The sequence below is a fragment of the Bos indicus genome, chromosome 25 (genome assembly GCF_029378745.1).
Source record: "Bos indicus isolate NIAB-ARS_2022 breed Sahiwal x Tharparkar chromosome 25, NIAB-ARS_B.indTharparkar_mat_pri_1.0, whole genome shotgun sequence".
NCBI classification, from domain to species: domain Eukaryota; kingdom Metazoa; phylum Chordata; class Mammalia; order Artiodactyla; family Bovidae; genus Bos; species Bos indicus.
Window position 1 is genome coordinate 436,186 of NC_091784.1, and position 7,225 is coordinate 443,410.

General features: G+C 52.2%; 1 protein-coding gene and 2 pseudogenes across 2 annotated transcripts in view; all 3 read left to right on the forward strand.

Annotated features, from left to right (window-relative positions):
• The window catches only part of LOC139179644 (liprin-alpha-1-like), a 304,559-nt gene that overhangs the window by 75,824 nt on the left and 221,510 nt on the right, over window positions 1–7,225 (forward strand). The window lies entirely within an intron of this gene.
• On the forward strand, window positions 3,518–3,648 carry LOC139179818 (5S ribosomal RNA; annotated as a pseudogene).
• Window positions 7,042–7,161, forward strand: LOC139179817 (5S ribosomal RNA; annotated as a pseudogene).

Consider the following 7,225-nt stretch of genomic DNA (forward strand, 5'->3'; position numbering starts at 1 on the left):
AATCATTTTTATGAGTGGACTCATAATCCTTTTTGACTTTTAAGTTAGTTAAGTTGCTCAGTAGTATCTGATTCTTTGCGACCCCGTGGACTGTAGACCACCAGGCTCCTCCATCCATGGGATTCTCCGGGCAAGAATACTGGAGTGGGTTGCCATTTCCTTCTCCAGGGGATCTTTCTGACTCAGGGATCAAACCCAGGTCTTCTGCATTGCAGGCAGATGCTTTAACCTCTGAGCCACCAGGGAAGCCCTTTTGACTTTTAAGAGGAAGTAATTCCTTCATGTGAAATACTCCATGAAACTTTCATATTTCTTAAACAATATTTGAAGCATCTCTAGGTTAATATATTGACAACTATGCTTTTCCTGTTTGTCTATATTTATCTTGCAAGATTATTTCCTCTTTCAAAATACATTAACATTCAGAAGTTATTTGAGTTCCATCTTATCAGACTGTAATTATAGTTGCCCAGTTTGGAAATAATATACTGAGAAATGGGCTCCACTAATTCCAAATTAGTTCCCCTAAACACAATGCAATAAACAAGATGGAGCACTTCTTCCCGTAATTTCTTAGAGAATTCACCCACACAGTCTGCATGTGGAGTAGAGTTCCCTTTGGTCCACATCTTCGCTAGCATGTGTTATTGATAGACTTTGCAATGAGGACCATTCGGATTCGAGGAAGTGGTCCCTCCTTGTAATTTGCAGTTGAGTCGCTCCAATCATTAGTGTTATGGAGCAAGATGAACTTTTGGAAATGCAGATGCAATTCTGTCACCTCCCTGCCACAACTACTCTTGGATTTTCCCATCATATTGAATATGTGATCACATCCTTTCATTGCTTGTTCCCGAAGTTTGTCTCTGATGTCTTTTCACTGGAATGCCCTCTGCACTTTTTGGATTCCGTCCCATAGGGCATTTTTCATTTCTAGAATGTCCTAAGTTTCCCTGGTCACATAGCCTTCCAAGATGCTATTTTCCCCGCGTAAAATTCTTCGTGCATTTTAACCCTGGTTTACATAGGTTCAACCTACGGATCTCAAATCAATTGTTACTCTGAAAAGCCTTTGCTGACACCCAGGTTTTGGTGAGGGAAGAGGTCCCACTATAAGTTTTCAAAGGATCTGGCTGTGATGTATCATTAAATTCCTCTCAGTGAAAGCAGGAACTCTGTGTCTTCTTCTCTCCGCATTCTATTTCCAGAAATTTATTACACGCCTCCTAGCTCATCGTAGGTGCTCAGTATTTACTTAGTGTGTGAAAGACAGAAAAGATCTTGGAGGCCTCAAGTTGTCACTTGGCTCGGCACTTTTGATCTCCTTGTATACTTGGCAATTGAATTCTTTCTTTCCTGGGTTGATGTGTACACTATAATCAAGGCAAAATATAAGGCATTAATACAGATCCATAAATATAGGTTCTTGCTTTCAAGGAACTCGTACAGCAGATTTCTACAAGTTAGGGCTTTTCAAATGCTCTAGAAGTACGTGAACGTTCACTATGATCCATTTTCACTTCAAAGAAAAATCGTTTGACTTCCATAGCAAAGGTGGAGACCTTCCAACGTTTAGTCCAATACTTATACCTTGACCATTTCAGGCAAGTCTTGTGGTTTCTTCTGGAGGTGTGTGGCACTTGCAGAAATGTGAAGATTTTCCAACGTCCTCAGACTTTGCTGTCATTTGCAATCATCAAGAAAGCTTCCAGGTCTAGGTTTCAGACGACCACCACATACAGTCATTAGCCAACGGAGTGGATTCCAGAAATATGCGTTGTTAACAAGCATCACCGTTGATACTGTTGCTGCACACACAATGCAGTGGGCAGGGCCTGGATTGTCCACTGGGTCTCATGTGGAAAGGAAAGAAGGGCTTACCCCACCCCCACACAGCCCCCCACCCCCACACACAGTTCACAGCCTTGTGACTAGAAACGGTCCCCAAAACAAGAATCAGACAAACCAGAAAAGCCCAGATGGTAGTCCTTGAGATGAAGGAACTAAGCAGCTGGTTGAGATGGCACCAAGGGGAAAGGTTGCTCTTTTTGTCTGCCACTCTACTCCTTTCTTCCTGGATGCCTTAGGGGTTCATCATGGAGATTTGAAATAAAGTTCACAAAAGTCATATGTGTTGAATCAAGATTTTGCATTTAACCATTTCTCAAAAAGGAAGAGAGCTTCACCTGCACATGTTTCTTTCAAAAACGTCAACTGCTTTTCATTCTGGGGTTTCTCTCTTGCCTTGTTCAAGTAGCCTTAAGAGTAAAAATCAACGAAAACTACATAAAGATTCAAAGATACCAACAAAGGACAGCTTCTGTTTCTGAAATCATCTTTGCATTTAGTAGAACACGAGCTCTATTCTTTGTATTTTGCCTAGGGAATTAGCAATGTCCTGGTTCAGATGGCAAGGCATCCGTCCGCGGGAGACTGGGGTTTGATCCCTGGGTCGGGAAGATCCCCCCGGAGAAGGAAATGGCAACCCACTCCAGTATCCTCGCCTGGGAAATGCCACGGACAGAGGAGCCTGATAGGCCGCAGTCCATGTGTCGTATCAAAGTTGGGCTCAACCCAGCAACTACGAACAGAAGTATTTCCAAAGACCACACTCAAGTGTGTGTGCGTGTGTGTGTGTGTGTGTGTGTGTGTGTGTGTGTATCTCCTCTCGCTGCTTGGAGTCTGTCTCGGAATCTTCATGTATTTCTGCCTCTGTATCTCCTGACAGCCGGCCGCCGGCCCGTTGGTCTGGCCCCGGCCTCTGCCAGGTGCTCTGCCTCTGGCTGAGGAGCTTGCACAGGCCAGCTTGTCTCCCTTTGCGTGGGTTCGTGCGAGTGTCTGTGTGTCTGTCTGTGTGCCTGCCTGTGGCTCATCTGCTCTCTCAGGAAGGTCGAGGGCTTGGCGTGGGGGCAAAGAGGGGCGTCGGTAGTGCGAAGGCGCGGGGCTGAGGCGCTCCAGTCGACTGCGCCTCCCTGGCTTCCAGTGGGTTTGGGCACCGGACAGGTGCCGGGCAAGTTGGGCACTCAAGTTTCGCTGCGCCTAGGCCCCCAGGAGGTTCAGAGGCCCCTGGGCCGCGGGGGTTAGGAGGCGGCAGGCCCCGAAGACCGATACCTCTGGGGCCGCGCGGGCCTGAGCAGCGAAAGGGATGCGGGGAGGCCCCGCTCAGCGAGCGCGGCCGGGTCTGGAGTGCCCGGGGGTGGGAGGGCGCCGAGACCTCCGCACCCCTCAGCCCAGCCCCCAGGCCCCGCACGCACGCATGCACGCATGCCCTCCCGGTCAATGGGGGGTCCTCGAAGCCCCTCGGGCCCCCGGGCCCGGCCAGGTGCTTGCTGGTTTGGTGTTGGCGGTGTTCGGGGGGCGGGCCGGCGTCAGCAGGCTGGAGTCCGGTCGCGGGTCGTGCGGCTCAAGTACAGCACGCCCCCCGAAGAGAGGTGCGGCCCGTTGGCCCGACCTGCAGGGCAGAGCGAAAGGGAGGCGAAGCGCAAGGCTCTTAGGGCACCCCGTGCCAACCACCTCAATCTCTGGCTGTATCAGCCTGAAGGCTCCCGATCTCGTCTGATCTCGGAAGCTAAGCAGGGTCTAAGCAGGGTCGGGCCTGGTTAGTACCTTGGATGGGAGACCACCTGGGAATCCCGGGTGCTTGAGGCTTTCTGCCTACCAGAAGAGGTCCTTTAGCCCCCGCCTCGCGTCCAGATTCTTGGATCCCGCCCCCCAACCCCAGCCCCTCCCGGGGCGGGGGGAGCCGGTGGCCGGGGCCCCGACTCCCGTTGCAGACCTGGGTTGCCTCCGCGCGGCCTGCGAGGCCCTCCGCATTCGCATTCGGCTTCCAGGACACCCGACGACCGGCAGTCCCGTCTCCATCTGGGGCTCCTTTGGCTTGCCTCAGGCAATCCCGGGGCTTGCACCGACTCCAGCCATAGCCCCAGCCCCCGCCCCACCCCCTGCCTCGCAGTCGATTGCGCATGCGCCTGTGCCCGCGCAAGCACAGATAGATGTGCCCAAACGGGACATCTATCTTTTCACTTATACTGTGGGTGGATCTATGCCTGGGAGTCGGACTGCTGAACCATAGGCTACTTCCACTTTTAGTTCCTTCGGGAACTTCCATAGGCTTTTCCATACCGGCTCTACCCACGCCCATTCCTACTCACCGTGGAGGAGAGTTCCCTTTGCTCCACATCTTCTCCAGCATGTGTTAGTGACAGACATTGCAATGAGGCCCAATCGGACTCATGTGAAGTGGTCCCTCCTTGGAGTTTGGAGTTGAGCCTCTCCAATCATTAGTGATGTGGAGCAAGATGACCTTTTGGAAATGCAGATGCAATGCTGTCACCTCCTTGCTCCAACGGCTCTCGTATTTTCCCAGCATATTGAAGATACGACCACTTCCCTTCAGACTTGCTCCTCATGTTCTTCTCTGATGTCTTTTGCCTGGAATGCCCTCTGCACTCTTTAGCTTCCATCCCATAGGGCATTTTTCGTTTCTTGAATGTCCTAAGGTTCCCTGGTCACATAGCCTTCCAAGATGCTATTTTCCCTGCCTGAAATTCTTCCTGCATCTCAACCCTGGTTTACCTAGGTTCACCCTATGGACCTCAATGCAATGGTTCCTCTGAAAAGCCTTCCCTGACACCCAGGTTTTTTGGTGAGGGAAGAGGCCCCTCTATACGTTCTCACAGGATCTGCCTGTGATGTATCATTAGAGTCGTCTCAGTGAAAGCAGGAACTCTGTGTCTTCTTCTCTCCACATTCTATTTCCAGAAACTTATTACTTGCCTCCTAGCTCATCGTAGGTGCTCAGTATTTACTTAGTGTGTGAAAGACAGTAAAGCTCTGGGAAGCCTCAAGGTGAAACTTTTGATCTCTTTGGCGATTCAATTCTTTCCTTTCCTGGGTTGATGTGTACACTATATTCGAGGAACAATCTACGGCATGAAGACACATCCATACATATAGGTTCTTGCTTTCAAGGAACTCGTACAGCAGATTTCTACAAGTTAGGGCTTTTCAAATGCTCTAGAAGAATGTGAACGTTCAGTATGCTCCATTTTCATTTCAAAGAAAGATCGTTTGACTTCCATAGCAAAGGTGGAGACCTTCCAACGTTTAGTCCAATACTTATACCTTGACCATTTCTGGCAAGTCTTGTGGTTCCTTCTGGAGGTGTGTGGCTCTTGCAGAAATGTGAAGATCTTCCATCGTCCTCAGACTTTGGTGTCATTTGCAATCATCAAGACAGCTTCCGGGTGTAGGTTCCAGACCACCACCACACACAGTCATTAGCCAACGGAGTGGATTCCAGGAATATGCATTGTTAACCAGCATCACCATTGATACTGTTGCTGCACACACAATGCAGTGGGCAGGGCCTGGATTGTCCACTGGGTCTCATGTGGAATGGAGAGAAGGGTTTCCCCCACACACACAAACCCCACCCCCTCTGTTGACAGCCTTGTGACTAGAAACGGTCCCGAAACAAGAATCAGACAAACCAGAGAAGCCCAGATGGTAGTCCTTGAGATGAAGGAACTAAGCAGCTGGTTGAGATGGCACTAAGGGGAAAGGTTGCTCTTTCTGTCTGCCCCTCTAGTCCTTTCTTCCTGGACGCCTTAGGGGTTCATCATGGAGATTTGAAATAAAGTTCACAAAAGTCATATGTGTTGAATCAAGATTTTGCATTTAAACATCTCTCAAAAAGGAAGAGAGCTTCGCCTGCACATGTTTCTTTCAAAAACGTCAGTTGCTTTTCAATTCTGGGGTTTCTCTCTTGCCTTGTTCAAGTAGCCTTAATAGTAAAAATCAACAAAAACCACATAAAGATTCACAGATACCAACAAAGGACAGCTTCTGTTTCTGAAATCATCTTTGCATTTAGTAGAACATGAGCTCTATTCTTTGTATTTTGCCTAGGGAATTAGCAATGTCCTGGTTCAGATGGCAAGGCATCCGCCCGCAGGAGACTCGGGTTTGATCCCTGGGTCGGGAAGATCCCCCGGAGAAGGAAATGGCATCCCACTCCAGTATTCTCGCCTGGGAAATGCCACGGACAGAGGAGCCTGATGGGCCGCAGTCCATGGGTCATATCAAAGTTGGGCTCAACCCAGCAACTACGAACAGAAGTATTTCCAAAGACCACACTCAAGTGTGTGTGTGTGTGTGTGTGTGTGTATCTCCTCTTGCCGTCTTGGAGTCTGTCTCGGAATCTTCATGTATTTCTGCCTCTGTATCTCCTGACAGCCGGCCGCCGGCCCGTTTGTCTGGCCCCGGCGTCCGCCAGGTGCTCTGGCTCTGGCTGAGGATCTTGCGCAGGCCAGCTGTCTCCCTTGGCGTGGGTGCGTGCGAGTGTCTGTGTGTCTGTCTGTGTGCCTGCCTGTGGCTCATCTGCTCTCTCAGGAAGGTCGAGTGCTTGGCGGGGGGCGTGGGGGCAAAGGGGGGCCTTGGTAGTGTGAAGGGGCGGGGCTGAGGCGCTCCGGTCGACCGCGCCTCCGTGGCTTCCGGTGGGTTTGGGCACTGGGCAGGTGCCAGGCAAGTTGGGCACTCAAGTTTCACTGCACCTAGGCCCACAGGATGTTCAGAGGTCCCTGGGCCGCAGGGGTCAGGAGGCGGCGGGCCCTGAAGACCGACGCCTCCAGGGCCGTGCGGGCCTGAGCAGCGAATGGGATCGGGGGGGGGGGGGAAGCCCCGCTCAGCGAGCGCGGCCGGGTCTGGAGTGGCCGGGGGTGGGAGGGCGCCGAGACCTCCGCACCCCTCAGCCCACCCCCCAGGCCCGGCGTGCGCCCACGCACACAAGCCCTCCCGGTCACTGGGGGGTCCGGGAAGCCCTTCGGGCCCCCGGGCCCGGCCAGGCGCTTGCTGGTCTGGTGTTGGCAGTGTTCGGGGGGGCGCGCCGGCGTCAGCAGGCTGGAGTCCGGTCGCGGGTCGTGCGGCTCAAATACAGCACGCCCCCCGAAGAGAGGTGTGGCCCGTTGTTCCGACCTGCAGGTCGGAGGGAAAGGGAGGCGAAGCGCAAGGCTGTTAGGGCGCCCCGCGCCAACCGCCTCCGTCTCCGGACATATCACCCTGAAGGCGCCCGATCTCATCTGCTCTCCGAAGCTAAGCAGGGTCCTGCCTGGTTAGTATCTTGGATGGGAGACCACCTGGAAATCCTGGGTGCTGGAGGCTTTTTGCCTACCAGAAGAGGTCCTTTAGCCCCACCCCTCAACCCCCCCCCCCAACCCCGCGTCCC